Genomic DNA, 19,605 nt, shown 5'->3' with positions numbered 1-19,605 from the left:
ATCTTAGGCTAAAGTTGAGTGCTGAGATTGCTTCAAAAGTAAAGAAATAGACAGTTCTTTACTTTTGAAGCAATCTCGGCACCCGAAATTAGCTTAAGATGTTTAAGCTAAAGCACGGGTGCCGCCATTACTACAGAGCAGTAATAAACAAACAAGCATTGGCATAGCCAATAGGTCTCGCTTTTGGGACCTTATAAGTATTTAGTTATGCAACTGTTGCATGGCTAAACACTTATAAGGTCCCAAAGGCGAGACCTGTTGGCTATGCCAATGCTTGTTTTATTGTCTCACTGGAACCGAGGAGGGGCGTAGGGCAGTGATCGGGGGGGGGGGGGCAGCTTTGCAGCCCACTAGTTTAGCAGGGCACTTTCACACAATAGTCCCAGTTATAGTGCTTAAAACACTGGGTATCAAGGCCCGTTTCTGTCTACCGCCGAGGCAAGGCAGACCGCTCCCTTTCTACAGGCCCCTTTCAGATTAGTGGGCACGCTATATTTATGAGTCTTTCAGCGTCTCCAGCTCCCCCAGGGCCTCAAAGCGTCGATCGTGCAGGGAGATCAACTCCCCCAAACCGCGGCGTCCTGCAGTCTTTTAGACTGGCCGCTTGGATGGCGTGCACGGCCAAGCCACAGTCTCGATATCATCCACATGCCGCGGCCTCCTTTCAGCGTGCCGCGGCGCTGCACGCAACCCTCTGGTTCAATCATGTCAACCCCCCAGCAACAATCGCAGCTCACTCACTGCGTCAGTCTGCAAAGAAGCCCGGCAGGGGGGCACCACTTTCAAGCCAGGCTCTGAGGCCAAGCGATCGGGTGGCCTACCATCTCCGGCCCATCGCCGCAGATCACCCCGGTAGGCCTCGATGTACCGCAATGGTAGGCCGATATCTGCCAAATCCCTCTATTTTCGTTCCTGTCAGATTGATATGGCAGACCCGCAGAGGCCCATTACTTATACATAGTTGTGCCTTTGAAGTGGTGGGGACTTTTAAGTAGGCTTTTGAAGTGCACAGGTCCCCCTTTCTTCCCAGCCCTGGTTCCAGACTATCAGTAGGGGGTAATCAGTCCTTTGTGTGGGAAACAGGACACAGCATATTCAGGTGTGTCAGCTCCCCCCTCTCTTCCTGCCCAGGAAGAGCTATCAGAATGCAGATGAGTTCTCTGTTACACCCACCCTTCCTACGTTTGTTTGTGGCGGTCTAAATGGGAATGCACAAAGTGTAGCTGTCACCCGCCCCAGACGTGTATTGGAGACAGGCTGCAAGGCACACAAGCTGTAAGAGCAGAAAAAGGTTCACTTTCTAAAAATGCCATTTCAAAAATACTAATGTTAAATTCAATATTACCAGCAAAGAGAATTTATCATTACCATTCCAAAGATATGAAATATGATGCAGATACGCCGTTCTAATCAAAGGTTACAGCATAAAAGTATATTAGGGAATTCCCAATGCTAGTCTGAGAGGAGTAGGCCTCACAGCAGTAAAAAACAAATGTAGCTGTTTTTCACTACTAGGACATGTAAAACTTATAAGTATATGGCCTACCTTTTAGTTACACAACACCCTGCCCTTAGGGCTACCTCAAGCCTACCTTGGGGGTGACTAATGTGTACTAAAATGGAAGTTTAAGTTTTAAATGCCAAGTCGAAGTGGTAGTGAACTGCGCACCTGGGCCTTGTAAATGACAGGCCTGAGACAGGTTTGAAAAGCTGCTTGTGTGGGTGGCACAGCCAGTGCTGCAAGCACACTAGTAGCATTTAGATTACAGACCCTGGGTATATGGTATATCACTTTACAAGAGACGTATAAGTAAACTAAATATGTCAATTGAGTATACACCAATGTCACCATGTTTAGGGGAGAAGCACATACACTTTAGCACTGGTTAGCAGTGGTAAAGTGCTCAAATTCTTAAGGCCAGCAAAAAGATACATCCCTGTGTGCCAGGCCTACCAGCTCTGCAAGAAGCATAAGTATCTCACCCCTATAGCTGGCCTTACAGCCCTAAGGCAGGGTGCCCTATACCTCAAGTGAGGGCATAACTGCATGAGCAGATATGCCCCATAGTGTCCGAGTCCATTCTTAGACATTATAAATGCACAGTGAAGCCATACTGAGTACATGGGCTGGGAGCTTGTCATTACGAGTTCTATAGCTCCATGATGGCTTCACTGAATTCCAAGATGTTTGGTATCAAATATCTCCACTTAAGAAACCCAGACTGATGCCAATGTTGCATTTATTAAGAAACGCATCCAGAGGACACCTCAGAGGTGGCCCCTGAAAACATTCAAACCCGCTAGTGTGTGTCAGACTAGTCCTCACCAGCCTGCCACCTTTAGACATGTTTCTGACCCCCTGAGGTTGGAGCCTTATGCTCTTGTGGGTCTGCTCTGGGTGGAGGTGCTTCACTCCTACTCCCAAGCAGGAACAGCATAGAAAGTCGGTGAGCCTCAAAGGCTTCCCATCCGTTGTTATGCCCACAAGGGCCTCTACAGCTAGTGGAGATGCGCCCATCCCCCTCCCCCCGACCATGCTTCATTTTTGGCAGCAAGGTTGACTTGGAAATTAGCAGAAAAGGTGTGTCCCCTCACAACCAGGATCATAAGGTGCCCTGAGTAGAAGTGACCCCCCCTCCTTTGAGAACCCTCCATATTGTTTTGGAGGACTCTAGCCAATAGGGTTAGGGATATGCCCCCTCCCCAGAGGGAGTAGACATACACAGGGTGTAGGCACCTTAAAGGCAAGTAGCCCATTGGCTACTATCTTCTGACCCATAAAACGCCTCTAAAATTAGTATTTAGGGACACACCTGAACCTTGATACTTAAATTACCGACAACCTACGAAAAAGAGGACAAAAGGAGACGAGCAGCAGCGAAGACTGAAGACATCAACTGACCTGGCCCCAGCCCGACTGGCCTGTCTGTAGCTCCCAAAGACCCTGGTAAAGAAGAGTGACTCGTCCTCCTGTCCACCGACATCCAGAACCCTGGAAGGACTACCTGCCTTCTAAAAAAAGACTCCTAATCTCCTGTGGACAGCGTACCTGTCCAGAAGAAAAACAACTTTAAAGAACAAGTTACTTACCCTCGGTAACGATGTATCTGTAAGAAACATTAGTTAGTTAGATTCCTCACCTTAGAATATCCCCAGGCGTCAGACTGGATACGGAAGATTTTTGTAGCAATACCCCTTGCGCATCGCTAGGCGTCGTCTGCGGCTCCGCGTCCGTCGTTGGCGTCGTGCGCCGGAATGACGTCGTCGGAGTACTTAGACGACGCCCTCGCGCGCTGACGTCAGTTCTTGTACATAGCTTTCTGCGCCAGGAACGCAGAGCCATGCAAGAGACCGACACTGGTGCCAAAAATTCTAGGGCCCTGAAAAGGATAGCCTTAACCCTAGATGTCAGTTCGCAGAACGGGGAGGATGGGTGGGTCGGTGAGGAATCTAACTAATGTTTCTTACAGATACATCGTTACCGAAGGTAAGTAACTTGTTCATCTGAAAGAAACACGTTAGTTAGATTCCTCACCTTAGAATAGATACCCAAGAAATACCAACCCCGGTGGTGGGTCTGCGAACCAAGATCACACCAGAAATTCCTGGAGGACAGAACGGCCAAAGAAGCCATCCCTCCGGACTTGGCTGTCTAGGCAATAATGCCTGGCAAAAGTGTGCAGCGAAGCCCACGTCGCCGCCTGACAGATGTCCTGCAAAGGGACTCCCCGTCCCAAAGCAGTAGTAGCCGCTGTGGCCCGAGTAGAATGGGCTCGCAGCCCAACAGGAGGGTCCTTTTTCGCCAAGGAATACCAGGTTTTTATACACAAAACGACCCACCGGGAGATGGTCCGTTTGTGCACAGCTTTCCCCTTCTTAGCACCCACGTAGCCAACGAAAAGCTGGTCGTCCACCCGGAACTGTTTCGTGCGGTCCAAATAAAAGGAGAGCGCACGTTTTGGGTCCAGACGGTGGAGCCGCTCTTCCTCTTTGGAAGGATGCGGAGGCGGAAAGAAGGTGGGCAAGGTGACAGATTGCCCAAGATGAAAGGGGGTCACCACTTTCGGTAGAAAGGAAGGACGAGGCCGAAGGACAACCTTGTCCGGATGAACAGAGAGAAAAGGAGGCTTGGACGATAGAGCCTGGAGCTCACTCACCTGTCTAGCCGAGGTGATGGCTACCAGGAAAGCAGTCTTAAGAGTCAGAAGACGAAGAGGACAATTGTGAAGAGGCTCAAAGGGAGCGCTCATCAGAAATGTTAAGACAAGATTCAAGTCCCACTGAGGCATTACGAAAGGGACAGGAGGGAACGTGTGAGTAATGCCTTTAAGAAAGCGTGAAACTACAGGGGACTTGAAAAGGGAAGGCTGATCAGGAAGCTGTAAGAAGGCAGAGATGGCAGCAAGATTTCTTTGCTGGGCCAAAGAAAGAAGAAAGAGGAGAACCTCAGAAAGAGGGGCGGAAAGGGGATCCACAGCCTTTGCTGTGCACCATGCCACAAATTTGTTCCACCGGCAGGCGTATACCGATTTTGTGGAGGGACGCCTGGCTGCCAGAATCACATCACAGACTTCAGGAGGCAAGTCAAATGGCATCAACTGCCGCCGCTCAATCTACACGCATGGAGGTGGAGGCTGGACAGGTTCGGGTGGAGGACCGTCCCCTGCTGCTGCGACAGAAGATCCTCCCGAAGGGGCAGACGTATCGGAGGATCGGTATGTATGTATGTATAAATATTTATAAAGCGCACTGCAAGCCTACAGGCATCCTGGCGCTAATGACATAATGAAGAGGAGAGAAAGCCAAAGGGTTATACTCTGGGGAACAGCCAGGTTTTGAGTCAACATACTGAGTAGCTCGGGATACCAGTACCTTCGTGCCCAATCCGGAGCCACCAAGATGACTTGGGCCCGGTCGTGCCTGATCTTCTTCAGCACTCTGGGCAGAAGTGGTATAGGCGGAAAGGCGTACAACAGACCGCAACTCCACTCGCGACGAAAAGCGTCGTCGAGCGAGTGCCGCCTTGGAAATTCCAACGCGCAGAACTGCGGACATTGCGCGTTCTCGTCGGTGGCGAATAGATCTAACCAGGCTCTCCCCACTGCTGAAAGAGACCTTGCGCCACCTCCGAGTGCAGACGCCATTCGTGATCCATCCTGCACCGGCGGCTGAGTTCGTCTGCTCTGGCGTTCAGAGAGCCCGCCAGATGTTGAACCACTAGGGTGACGCCCTGGTGTTCCAGCCATGTCCAGAGGTGCAGAGCCTCCTGACAAAGTGTCCATGACCCCACCCCGCCCTGTTTGTTGCGGTGGTGTTGTCCGTGAACACCTGCACGACACTTCCCCGGACAGAGGCAGCACAGCACAGGAGTTTCGGCGTTCTCTAGAGCGGTGAAGCAGATCGCCGCTTAAGGATATTATGCGGCAGTAGAAACAGAAGGAACCGGGAGGAAGACTCCTGGCTGGAATAAGGGCCGATTCGCAGTGAAAACCGCGGAAAAACTGTGAAACCGGCAAAACAGAGGTGAAAGGCGTTCCAGATTCTGAATTGATTGATTTTGGAGGTGGACGTGGAGTATTGCTGCCCAGCTGCGAGGGGGCGAGGAAGAGATTAATACATTATATCAGGGGTAAACTACAAGAGACAAATCAACTGCATAAGAGCCAAGTAAGACCCGGTCCGGACTTTTTGACTGGGCAGGCTGGAGAAGAAGGCGGCTGACAAAAGAAAAGAGAGTGCCCCCCAACGCTATCAGGGAGTGTGTCAAAGTCCCAAAGTCATGTTCAAAATCCCGGGCCTGCGCCTGTTCCAGGTCCACGTAATGATCAAGGTCGCCTTCCTTGAATAAATCCAAGACAAAGTCAAAGGTCTCTCGCCGTCACCTTGTTTCCGGGCCTTTGGTGCTAAGTAAACACCTCATACTTTCCACTATTAAATAGCCAGGGGGGGGACATTGTTTGTTGAGCAAGGAGCAAGGAGGAGAGAGCACGTACCTTGGGGCCCGCAGGCAGACACCGCCTTCACGCGCGCTGGTAATCCCGCAGCCGCGTTCTGCCATTCACGACACCGCACCATCGGACTACATTCCCCAGGCTCCCGAGCGCCACTGGGGCACTTCCGCCCGCCGTCGCGCCAGGAGGCGCTAAAAAGCGAGAGGCTCCCTCCGCGTCTCGGGACGCGCGCGGGCGGTGCCGGGAGAAGCCCGGGACAAGGGCGGGCCCTCTGTGGCCCTCAGAGGCCTGAGGAGACTGGACTGGGCCAGGAACTTTATATTGCCTCTTTTTGGACCTCTAACGTGCTATGAGCATGTAAGACATTTTACACATTATTATTATGTTATTTTCTTTTTTTTTTTTTTTTTTGTGAGTGTTTAGACTGAAGGGTACTTGCGTGGAAGTTTAACATCATTACTGCTCATAATGTCTAAATCCAAAACTGACAAAGTGATGGTGGGCCCTGCTACCCTAGACAATTTCCTGGTTAGGAAAGTAAATCAGATTAATAATGATAGACGTGTATCTCTGGGGAAAGGCACTGTGATAGGGGAAACACTATCTGAAAATTTCCCTATTAGTCTGACCCAAGACTGTGAAATTAACACGAGTGATGTCATCTCTACTGACCCTCCAGCGCCCATTTTAGTGAATGTGGAGGTTCATCCTGACTCACGGGCGCTGTCAAGTCCAGACATTGGTGTGCTGAATGAGATTCAACCTGAAATCAGGCATCTGAGAACCTGTAGAACACAGTCTCAAAGGGAGAATGGGAAACATAACAATTCTAAGTCTAAAAAAAAGGATGGTAAGGCAATTATCAGTCCTGCTATAACAACCCCTTTTGAATTTACGGGCACTAATGGTAATGGAGTAAATTTAAATCCTGATTTGCTTGCTTCACTTATGAAAAACTTAGAAGTCTCTAACAGCAAAAATGGAGGAGCTTATTAAACCATTAACCATTAAGATAGATAACCTAGTCAAGGAAGTGACAAGGCTGGGTGGTCTGTTATTGACACAGAAGATTGTAACATCTAGTGGAAATGTCCACTCTGGGGGGAAAGGGAGAGAAATTGCTGAAGTTAATGATACACAAAATAAGGGGAGGGGGGATATTGTTGTTGCAGTGGCCTCAGGATCTGTAACACCAATTCGACCGGATATCCCTGTGGCAACTGCAACTGCCTCGCAGCAACAACCATCTACAAATCTCCAAAGCAGTAGAGCTCCCAGACCCCCGAGGTACAATCGCTATCTTAATTTACCACCAGACTGTGCTCTGTTTGTGGCAGTACTGACTAATGTGCCCCCCTGTGGCACCCATCCCGCATCTCCTTTTGATGAATCCCAAACCTCTTTGAAAAATAAGACAGTGTCATGGCTCAACAAAAACTGTGGTTTTCCCATCTCATATTTTGACCAGATAATGACAGTAAGGCGTGTAAACTGGGTGGGGCCGTCTAAAAAGTCTGGGTCTGGGGATTGTATAGTTGTAATTTTCAAACACCCCCAGCATGTGGCAACTGTTCTTTTGAGAGCTTCTGCACTGGTATATAATATGAACAGTATCTGTGTACGCCCCCTGGGTTACTTTTATGCGCATTTGTGCAAACCGCCATCACAACAGAGTCTAACCAGGCGGGGGCTTGAACCTTATACTCCTGTGCAAGAGACTCAATTCCCTTATAACATCACTAATCCTTGTGGGTCAGGTGGACCCATTGGATCTTATAACAGGAGCCCCAGTGCTGGACACTATCAATATGGGTCGAACTTAAACACACAGAACAGGTATGAAGTGTTATCCGGTCTTGAGCTGTGTGATTGACGGGGGCACCTGCGGCTCAGGATACTAGGGCTACAGGTGAATCTATAATCTCAGATAACCCGGTGGGCAAAATGCCAGGATGTCTTGCTGTCTCTTGGAATATTGCTGGTCTTGTGGCCAAAATGTCTGATGCAAATTGGGTGACTTACATTAATTGTCTGTTTACAAGAGACCTGGGAGTTGGGCTGTAACCTCTTCTTAGAAGGGTATAAGGCCTTCTTTGTGCCAGCCTTGCCATCTTTGCGGGGTAGGCCCAAGGGGGGTCTTGTAATTTTTGTTTCCATATTAATGCCCTGTGAAGTACGAAGAATTGAAGCACAACATACAGGTGTAATGGGCTTAACTTTAACTGGAGGTAATGTCCTTGTGGGCCTGGTGAATTTTTACAATGCTGCTTATGATAGTGCAGGCAGGAATCACATTCATATATTGAATTCTTTTGTCTCTAATTTTATGAAAAATGTGGGCCATAACCTCATGATTATGGGGGATTTTAATTTGCATCCTTGTATAGACCCATTGCACAAGTGCTTACCAGAAATGACTTGTGAACGTGCAGACTGTCTCCATATGGAGCACACTAAGGAGGGGGAAATGTGCAATGACCTACTGAATGACAATGACCTCTCTCTGGCTATGTCATTAATGGACCCGCTATATTGCTTTGATACCCCTACCTTTAAGGGGCATGGAAGGGGTACCTTTATAGACCACATACTTGTTTCGCGGACGATGCAAACTTTTTTAGATTCTTTTTGCATTGTTCCTAGCGAATTCAGCGACCATAACCCTCTAACAATCTGTTTAAAATGTCCCTGTTTAAAAAAAGGTAATAAGATCATCAATCAAGGTAGATTGGGCACAACAGATGGGAGGAGGCGGTTAAAATGGTCTATGGTCTCTGCGGATATCCTCTATAAGAACATCTCTGTAGGGTGTGCAGAGGATATTAAAGTCTGTACCAATGGGGGGGGGGGGTGAACCTAGGCTGGTTCTAGAGGCTTATCAAAATATTTCGGAGAAGGTGTCAGCATTTCTATCGGTCCCAAATAAAACTCAGGTTAATATAGGCCCGAGATGGTTTAGCCACGACTGCACTATAGCTGCTCGCAAACTGAGGCTTGCACTGTCAGCCTCCCCGAGGAATCGGGAGGTCGTAAAACTCTGTAGAAAGGAATATAAGGCTATTACTGTTGCCCGCAAGGAGTTTCTGAGGAAAGAGGCCTGGGAGGAATTGCTTGATCCCTCCACCCTGAATAGCAGCACCAAATTCTGGGCCCTGGTTAAAAAACCTTTTTTGACCGAGGACCCTGGAGATGGACTTGTCTGTTGCATAACCAAAGAGGAATGGGAAAGTCATTTTAAAAGTCTGTATTATTCTGAGGGTTCTGGAACCATGGCTGCTGCCCCCCATGATAGGGACAGCACCATTATTTTTGACAAAAGTGAGGTCTTGGCTGCCATAATGGGTCTCACTGCAAATAAAGCGCCAGGTCCTGACGGAATACCACCGGATCTTTACAAATCTGATCCAGTTTTCTGGGCTCCCATTCTGGTTGCTGTATTTAATGCTGCGGCCATAGTAGGTTGTCCGGGAACATGGGGTCTGTCAACTATAGTTCCTGTCTTCAAGAAGGGAGATAGGGGAAGTGCTCTTTGTTACCGACCAATATCCCTAATCGATTCAATGGTTAAGATCATGGGGAGAGTTATACTTCAACGTCTAACAAGCTGGTCGAATGAAAATAACACCATGTCGATTTCTCAATATGGCTTTTGTGAAGGGCGCTCTACCATAACTCAGTGTCTCAACCTGTTTCTTATTCTGAATAAATATACTGTTGTACAGAAAGGAGTAATTCACCTTGCCTTCATGGATCTGTCCTCAGCCTTCGACTGTGTTAACAGAGGGAGGCTGTGGCAGACCATGAAGGATAAAGGTATTGATAGGGGGATCGTGGAGTTCCTAGCGGATCTGCACAATGACACAAGAGCCAACGTGAGGTTCTCATCGACCGGGGAAACCACAGGAAGTTTTAGTATTAATAAAGGAGTACGTCAGGGGTGTATACTGGCCCCTTTTCTTTTTAATTTTTATATAAATGATTTAGAGGCTGTACTACAAGAGGTAAAATCAGATTGTCCTAGAGCTGGTGCGAGGGGTATTCCTTTACTTTTATATGCCGACGACGCGGTTTTAATTTCACGAACAGAATTAGGTCTCCAGGCACTTTTGAATGCTTTTAATAATTTCATGTCTGACAGGGACCTTTTGGTCAACAATTCTAAATCTTACATAATGCATGTTGGCCGTCAGCCTAAAAAGAAGTTCAATTTTAAACTGAATGATGTTCTGATCCCCATCACCCAGACGTTCTCCTATTTGGGTGTTTTATTTGATACGAAGCTTAGTTGGGCCCCACATTTGGCCAAGAAGAAGGGGGAAATGACTAGAGTAAATGCCTCCATCTTCAACTTTGCCTCTAAATTGGGGAAAAAGCCAAATGTGGCTATGATGAAATTATACAACACTAAATCCATAGCCACCGCAGTATACGGAAGCGAGATATGGGGCTACATAAATGGCGAACAACTACAAATAGTTGAAAACAATTTCTTAAAGCGTCTGTTATGTGTCCCAGGTAGCACACCGAACTTAGCTGTACATGAAGAACTTGGTTGCCTGCATTTATCCGACATTGTTGGATTGAAACCACTGTTATGCTGGGTAAAATTATGGTTAAGTGATGTAATTCCTTTAACACACCAGATAGTGGAAGATCTTGTATCACTCGATCATGCAATGTGTGTACCTTGGCTTAAATATTTGAAGTCCCAATTTTTGAAGCTTGGCCGCCTGAACTTGTTTGATAACCCGAGAGATATAGTTATGGGTGATGTTGCAGCAATTAAGAGAGCTTTTTTCTTGGATTGTAATGCCCTAAGAGATGAAGTTGAGCTTTCGAAACCCAATGTTAGAAAGTATATCATGTTGAGAACTTGTGTTTCTATGGAAATGTACCTAACATGCTCCTTTACCTCCCATGAGAAATTTTTGCTGACCCGATTTAGATTTAACATCTTTCATCATCTTTTAATTAGACCCAAGTCGGACATTTTTAAGAAACCTGCAGCTCCCTGTGGCTGCGACGAGAAGTCTCCACAGGATATGCTGCATTTTATATTTTTATGTACATTTTATGAATATCCCCGTAGGCGGTATCTTGTTACTCTTTTAAAGAAATTAAATTTTAAACAAATTAGACCCGCCCTTATGTACTTACAGCTGCTGCACTCTGATAGTGTCCTCCAGGTGCTAGAATTTTTAAAACTAACCATGAGACTAAGAAAATGTTTAGATGAGTAACTGTGAATCATCTGCAGCCCAATGCACTAATGCACTTTTTCTGTATGTGGGCACTATTTGCACTTTTCTTGTACTGATTTCGTCTATGCACTCTTTTAAGAAATATATGTGTTGTATGTAACTTAGATTGACTTTGTAATTATTGTGATGTTTTTTAATATGAATTGTTTAATGTTGTGTACTTTTATGGATTGCAATATATCCGAAATAAAGTCAATTTTGAGTTTTTGAGTTTGAGAGGGAAGGAGGGCTTTCAGTGCAAGTCGGATCGCTCTCAGCTCCAACAAGTTGATGTGGAGGCGAGACTCCGCCAGAGACCAGAGGCCTCTGATCTCCGCCTCTCCCATATGGCCACCCCATCCCAGGAGGGACGCATCCGTCACTACGACATGCTCCGGTAGGGGTAGGGAGAGGCTCTTGCCCGTGACCCAATCGCGGTCCGTGAGCCACCACTGCAACTGCTGTGCAGTGCCCTCCGAGATCAAGACATGGTCGGACAGGTTGCCGTGATGCTGGGTCCACTGAAACCTCAGGTCCACTGCAGAGCCCGCATGCGCCGCCTGGCGTGATGCACTAGTAGGATGCAGGAGGCCATCAGCCCCAGAAGCCGCAACACTAGCCTGACCGAAACCCAGGATAGAGGCCGAAAGATGGGAATCAGGGCCTGTATATCCCGGACCCGCTGTTCCGGTGGATAAACCCGGAACTGCGCCGAATCGAGAACCGCTCCGATGAAGAGGAGCTTCTGAGAAGGGCTCAGGTGCGACTTCGGCACGTTGATGGAAAACCCCAGAAAAAGCAGGAGATCCGCCGTAGTCTGGAGGTGGGAGACGACAGCCTGGGGCGAGCCCGCCTTCAACAACCAGTCGTCGAGATAGGGGAAGACCGGAACCCCTGATCTGCGCAGATGAGCTGCGACCACCGCCATCACTTTCGTGAACACCCGAGGGGCACTGGTAAGGCCGAAGGGGAGCACGGTGAACTAAAAGTGCTCCTGACCCACCGTGAACCGCAGGTATCGCCGGTGGGCCGGCAGGACGGGGATGTGGAAATAAGCGTCCTGCAAGTCCAACGCTACCATCCAGTCTCCAGGGTCGAGGGCAGCTAGAACCTGAGCCAAAGTCAACATTTTGAACCGTTCCTTCCGGAGGAAGGCATTGATGTTCCTGAGGTCCAAGATAGGGCGTAGGCCCCCTTTGCCCTTCTTGGGAACCAGAAAGTAGTGGGAATAACAACCACGACCTACTTCTGGGCTCGGAACGCGCTCGACGGCCTCTTTGGCCAAGAGGGCCGAAACTTCCTCTTGCAGAAGATTCAAATGATCCTCCGAGATACGGTGGTGCTGCGGTGGCATGGCTGGAGAGGTCGTCTCCAAGGGGAGTGTAGGAAGGTGGATATCTGACTATGGTTACCCCCAACTTTTTGCCTAGAGTCTAGCTGGTTTTTCGACTTAGTTGGCCTAAGATCCTGCCATTCAGGGTCTCAGGCTGTCTGCTCTCTCTTTAAAATGGACTCCATGTACCCTAGGTACATACACAATTGGTAAGGATCACCTTATTGGACCCTGTACAGTGTACCCTAGGTACCCAGGGCATAGGTGTACCCTAGGCCTCCCAGGGGCTGCAGCATGTATTATGCCACCCCTGGTCTGGCCTTCCAATCAGACACAACTGGCTGATCACTCAGCTGGGGCAAGGTCGTGTAATCACCCCTTGCTTAGGTATAGTATACCTATATCTACCCTTAAAATAGACACATGTGTACCTATCAGCCACTCCTATGGCAGGCCTTAACAATCCTGGAGGCAGAGTGCTTGGTAACATGTGAGATGGTGCTCTAGCATGAGCTGAGCCTGTCTGCAGCTTTCGGAACCATGTCCTTATAGCTGTTCTATGATATAGCCTACCATATACTCTTAAAGTGCCTTATAATCTTAAACGGTTATGGTAACTATGGTTTGGCTTTATCAAAACATGTCGTGTAAGGTGTCTAACACTTTGGAATAATACCCCCATACCATTTCTGGTGAAGAGGATATTATTCCCCCCTTCTAGAGGGAGAGACATGTTAAAATCCTACTTTGCTGTTTAACTCTAACCAAAACCTCAGCATCACAAAATGGATGCTGCTGTCACAGACACGAGTCTGACCTCCTGCTGCTGGGAGTGATCCCGGCAAGGGAGGCTTGGACAATAGGTTTCCTGCTTGGGGAGGTGCTAGCACCTCCCCAGACAGACTTTAGTGTATTGGGGCAGGGAGGGCTGAAAGGAATGAGACATGCCTGGGGCACACAAGGTGTCCCATGCATAGTCCAGTTCAAACCGGTGCTGGGGCACTTCAGCCCCAGTCCTGGCGCGAAACTGGACAAAGGGAAGGGGGTGTAGCCACCCCCCTCCCAGGTCCCACCCATAAGGCGTGACCTAGCAGGCAACCCAGCCCCCCAGATAAGTATAAGTGTGGTAGCTGGGCCCCAGGAGATTAGATTATCCTGAACCTGCAACTTGAACAGAAACTCTGGACCTTCGACATTCGACGAAAGAAGAAGACTGAAGAATCTCCCTTGTGGCCAAGGAGTGGCCACCCTGTGCGAAGAGGCACCATCAAGAGACTTACCCTTTGCTTTGCTGAAGTTCTACGAGGAACCGACTGCAGAGCCTGACCAGAGCCTTGACTTCCAGACTTCTCCGACCCTGATCCACATCCACAGCTGAGCTGAGATCCGTGGAGGCGACGAGAGACGTGGGACCAGCTACCTGGGAAAAGTGGCGAGTATCTTCCACCGCAGCTTCTGAGGCACCCTCGATCGAGGTTGTGCACCGGGGATTGAGAAGCCCCAACCCCAAGCACCATCTGCACCGAAGATCAGCCCCCCACACTCCACTTGCCGCGTCTGTCCGGTTACTTGCCCGTTGGCTAGTAACCTCTGTGACGACACACCTTTAATTTTCCACTGCTGGTTTGGCTCCTCCAGACTGGCTCCTGCTCCTCTGCGAAAGAGAAGCACCCCAGACCTTCCTGGTCTGCACCAGAAGCAAGTCCTCCATTCTTCGTGGGTTCCGCTTGCCAAGGCTTGGTGAGTCCTAGTTCGACTTCGACGACGCAGACAGCACGAGCCTTCGTGGGACAGCTCGCCTCCTGGTCCTGGTCGTCCTCGACGTCTCCTGGTACCCGTGGCTGCTGCGACAACCTTCACCTCTTCACCTGCAATCTCCCGACATCGCCTGGTTCCTTCCTGGTTCCACGTGGTCACTGGCTAGTGACCCAGACTCTGTCCTTTCTGCTTGCAGGTATCCTTCCTTCTTGATCCCAGCCTTGGGATCCACCGGACACTCTTCACTGACTGCCTGTCAGCATCTTTCCTTCAGGCATCCATAGGAGTCGACGACGAAACCCGACGCAACTTCACACCTATGCACCCGCAGCCCGTGTGCTAGGTAACTTGGGTACTCCGGTGCTCATCAGGGTATTGACTATCCTAGTGTCTAGTTCTCAAGTCTCGACTTCCTAGTTACTCCAGAAGTGTCCTAAATCTTATTAATTCTAAACTGTACTTTTTCTATCGATTATACGCATTACGCGTGAGTGTTTCCACTCTGCACCTGAATCCCGTGGGCCTCGCACTTCCTAACCTTGGGTAGTATAGTGTAGCCCCAGCGATTCCCTAGGCCTATCCTATTTCCGTGACAGTGGTCCTTATACCACTTACTTAGTATATGGTTTGCGTGGCCCCTATGGCCTAACTGTATTACTTACCTGTGTGACTTAATGTATGCATAAATAAGACTGTGTTGTACTTACCTCGAATCTCATTAAGAGTGCTGAGGGTTTGGCTAGAATAAATACACTTTATTTTATATATATCTGTTGTGGTGTCCTTTCATTTGGTATTCAAGGGGTTACAAATGGTGTAACAGCTGGCTTCACATGCTATTCAGAGTTTAGCCTAAGACTGCTCTTGTCCATGCTACCACTAGGATAGCTGGTCTATAAGGTTGACTTTACAACCAATCACCATAAGGGTTGTTTGGACTGATACAAGGTGTACACTAGAACTAGTGACATCATATATCGGGCCAACTTCTCACATTGGTGAGCAGCAGTTGGGATCTGAGCTTGCTGTTGTAATACTATTGTAATCTTGAGATACTAAATTGAAAGATCACACAGATATTGTTTAGGTACATATAACATAGCTTATAAATACCTAAGTCCTACTGGACTTAGTTGTTGTAGGTTGAAGGGCCTAGCACACCCTGACTACAACTACTAGAGAGGTTTAGTAGATACAAGTAGTGTAGGTAGGTGCACACACCACACCCTCACTAGAATCATGTCCCTGAATGGAGATCACACTGATACTCCCTCAGGAGAGGAGAATCCTAGACAGATTCCCTCTAGATATGATGCATTCACTTTCCAGGAGATGAGACAACTGTGTACCTCCTGGAGATTAAAACAGGGTTCCAACCCTACCCTTAGACAGCTAGTGGAGCTTCTGGAGGCCTATGATGCTGAAAGAGCTGCCAAGTATGGTGCCATAGCTGTAGATAAGGGCCTCCCCTCCACAGAAGAGACCCCTGACTTAACTGATACAGATGAGCCAGAAGAGACCTCAGAGGAAGAGGGAGGTAGCAATACCCCAGTCAGAAGACTTAGTCTGGCTAACTTAAGCGTGCATGGGAGCTTGCATGGGAGCTTCCCTTACTGGCCCCCAAGTAATCTTAAAAAGAGAGATAGATGGGGTAGATCTCCCTCAGGGGACTCTCTCCACTCCTATCACTCATGAAGCTCCAATGCTTCATCCCACAGGGGGATGACTTCCCCCCAGAGGAGAGAGCATCAGGCCAGAATGAGGGAAGCCAATCTGAGGATTGAAAGGGAAGAACTTGCCCTTGCCAAAGAGAAGCTTGCTCTGGCCAGAGAGCAACAATTGTGTGGGTCAGAACCCACTGGTGGCAGCAACATTCCTAGAGATAGGGATAGGTCTTATGACCATAGAAACCTAAGCAAGATAGTCCCCCCATACAAGAATGGGGATGACATCCACAAGTGGATGACTGCTTTGGAGAGGGCCTGCAAAGTACAGCAGGTACCCCAGAGTCAGTGGGCAGCTATCTTGTGGCTCTCCTTTTCTGGCAAAGGTAGAGACAAGCTCCTCACAGTCAGTGATGAGGATGCTAACAATTACAAAGTCCTGAAGAGTGCTCTGATAGATGGGTTTGGCTTAACCACTGAGCAATATAGGTTGTTGTTCAGAGACACCCAGAAGACACAGACACAGGACTGGTCTGATTTTGTGGATTGTGCCACTAAGGCTTTGGAAGGTTGGTTAACTGGCAGCAAGGTGCAGGACTATACAGGATTGTACAACTTGATTATGAGGGAGCAGATCCTTAGTAATTGTCAGAACCAGCTTCTCCATCAACACCTGGTAGACTCAGATTTGACCTCTCCCCAAGAATTGGGAAAGAGGGCAGATAAATGAGTCAGGACCAGGATTAGGCCTAAAAATCAGGGTGGTGACCAAAAGAAAGATACCACCAAGCCTCAAGAGAAGGGTGGGGATAAAACAAAAGAGAAATCTTCCTCAGGGCCCCAAAACTCCACTCAGGGTGGTGGGTCCCAAGCTCCCTCCTCTACCACAGTTAACAAGCCTTACTGCCATGAGTGTAAAACTCCTGGGCATTGGAAAACTGACAGCAGTTGCCCAAAGGCTAAAAACAAAACTGTTCCTCCAATTACTCCTGTGACACCACCTATTACTGTCAGCAGTAATCCCCCAGGTGGGCGGAGTGCCCCCAAAAATTTGGTTGGGTTTTCTTGGGGAACACAGGGGGACCCTGGCTTAGCCAATTCCCCTACAGCAGCTACTCTTGTCTGTGATGGTGGCATGGGGTTTGCCAACTTCACTGCCTGTCCCAACACTTTGGGTAGGTACAGACAGGAGCCCTACATCAATGGTCGAAAAGCTGAGGCCTACTGAGACACTGGAGCTAGCTTCACTATGGTGGCCCATAGGCTAGTTCCCTCTGAGCAGCTTTTGCCTGGTTTCTCATACCAGGTAACTAACATTTATGGCAGACAGAACAGTCATCCCATGGCAGATTGATGTCTCAGCTGGGGAGGTGTCACTGGCCCTAAGAGGGTGGCAGTGTCCCCAACCTTGCCTGTATACTGCTTACTGGGGAATGACTTAGAACTCTCAGCCTGGGCTGGAGTTGAGCAAGACACCCATTCTAAAATGGTAGGCCTTTCACAAAAGGGTAGTGGGGTTGTGCCAGCCACAACCCCTGTCCAAGTAGATTTCCTCCCTGAAAAGGTTGGAAGGGCTGTGGTAGCCACAGCCCAGGCAAAGACAGACTTCCCTGTAGAGATTGGCAGAGCTGTGACAGTCACAGCTCAAACCCAAACTGAGTGCCTCCCTGGAAAGGTTGGCAAGGCTGTAATGGTCTGAGCCTATACTCAGACTGACATAGGTGTAGTGAAGCCTGAAACTATGGATCACTCCACACAAACAGAGAGTAGTGGAGAGGAAGAAAAGTCTCCCTCTCCCCAGACATTAGGAAAAGGTCAGCCTCCTCAGGGATCTGACCTCACCCCTTGTGAAGGAACTGCCCCAGAGGTAGCCAGGCCTGGCCTGGCAGAGCCTCTGATGTCAGTGGCCCCTTCCAAGGTGGGACCCAGTCTGGTGCAGGTAGCCTGCCTCTCTCTACCCTGCCCCAGTCAGCCCAGGGCTGTAGAGGTCAGGGAGGCCAGTGGACCCCAAGAGGGCCCCTGTCCACAAGAACCCCCCTCAAAATAATGAGGATTGCCTGGCTAGTAGCCCTAGCCAGGTGATGGTTAAAAACAGTCCTGAGGGATCTCCTTTACAGGTAGTTAGGGACCTCCCCCAGAGGGATTCTGCTGGGCACAGGCAAACATGGGACCTTAGGGCCCCAAACCTGACCTGTCCCTCCAGTAAGCCCACAAAAGGGCCCCAGCCTCCAGCTTTAGGTAGCCAGAGGCTGACCCTGAGAGCACAGTGCAACTCAGTTAAGGAAAGAAAGGCATCCATGGTGGAGGATGATTGGAGGAAGCGGAGGCCTCACTTTGAGGACACTCACTTCAGTACTCCATCTCAACACCAGCCTTTTTTTTTTTTTACATCTGTTTTTATTAATTTTGTTGTCTTTCCAAACACCAGTACAGACAGTCGGTACATTAGCATACGAGCTCCCTGAATATGACAGCAGTGCGTAGCGCACTTAAAAGATACATAATTAGGTCGCAGCTTGATGAACTCCGCCCAGCTGCATTGAACCCCTAATGAGGCATAAATCTCAAACATTGATATGTGCAGTCCTGCATTACCCCGCAAGGGCTCATCAGGATATTCCGGTGAGTCCCGCAGCCGAATCCGCAGCTACTGTCCAGAAACAATAAGGAACCAAACATAAAGAACCTCAACCACCTCAAAAGTAGACCAGCTCCAGTGTGTCTATCGCTGTCCCTGCCCCCCGTGTAGTCCCCCTCTCCCCCAATTGCATGTAGTGACGAAACTGCGGCACATAATCACGTGTTCGGGTGCATTTTCCTTTCTCGCTCAATGCGGGTGCGTGTTGTGTGTGGAACCCTACGAGGTCACTCCGGCGGATCTCCTGTTGCCCGACGTGACGTCGACTCCCCCCCCCCCCCCCCCCTGCTGCTCATCCCTCCCATCCCCCTCCTCAGCATGCCTGAGCGCCTGAAGCATCTCCTCCCACTGCGCGGCTATGGGCGTCTTCCTCAACCCTAGCGTCTCCTCCCGTCTAATCGCAGTTCCCTCCGCTCCGGCCCATGCAGCGAGTGAGCGCGCCCGCGGATGGGGCGGGTCCTGTGCCTTCCACTGCCTGGTTACGAGGCGCTTTGCAACCGCGAGCCATAAATCCAGGAACCGAGACGTCACCTTAGTTGTGCGCGTCCTATGAAAGTGGTGCAGTAGGTAGACCACCCAGTCGAAGGATATATCCCTTCCCGTTATAGTACGTAGGGAGTCGTGAACTGCACGCCAGTAGGAGTGCAATTTGCAGCAGCCCCACAGCATATGTATGAGGTCGGCCCCCGGTTCAGCGCATCTAGGACATAGTGCGTTTGCGTGACGGTAGTAACTGTTAAGAACCGCAGGAGTAAGATATGCCCTATGGATAACGAATAATTGTATCTGTCTGAGGCGCATGTTTCTAGGGATGCGCACCGGGCCTTTCAGTATGCGTTCCCAGTCTTTATCTGTCAACTGCCTCCCCAGGTCCGCGTTCCATTTGTGCCTAAGCGGCTCTAGGGAAATTGCCGTGTGCGTCCTCAACGATGCGGCAAACCACCTAATCAGGTGGCAGCCCCTTCCCAAAACGTGCAAGTACTGTATAGTAAGGTGCTGGCCGGGCTCCATGGCCATGCCC

At 49.2% G+C, this 19,605-nt stretch overlaps 1 protein-coding gene across 3 annotated transcripts in view; it reads left to right on the top strand.

Moving 5' to 3' along the window:
* The window catches only part of CPAP (centrosome assembly and centriole elongation protein), a 521,976-nt gene that overhangs the window by 471,579 nt on the left and 30,792 nt on the right, over nucleotides 1-19,605 (top strand). The window lies entirely within an intron of this gene.

Source organism: Triturus cristatus, chromosome 8 (assembly GCF_964204655.1).
Source record: "Triturus cristatus chromosome 8, aTriCri1.1, whole genome shotgun sequence".
Lineage (NCBI taxonomy): Eukaryota > Metazoa > Chordata > Amphibia > Caudata > Salamandridae > Triturus > Triturus cristatus.
Note: the sequence above shows the minus strand (reverse complement) of the source record. Positions and strands in the feature narration are given on the sequence as shown.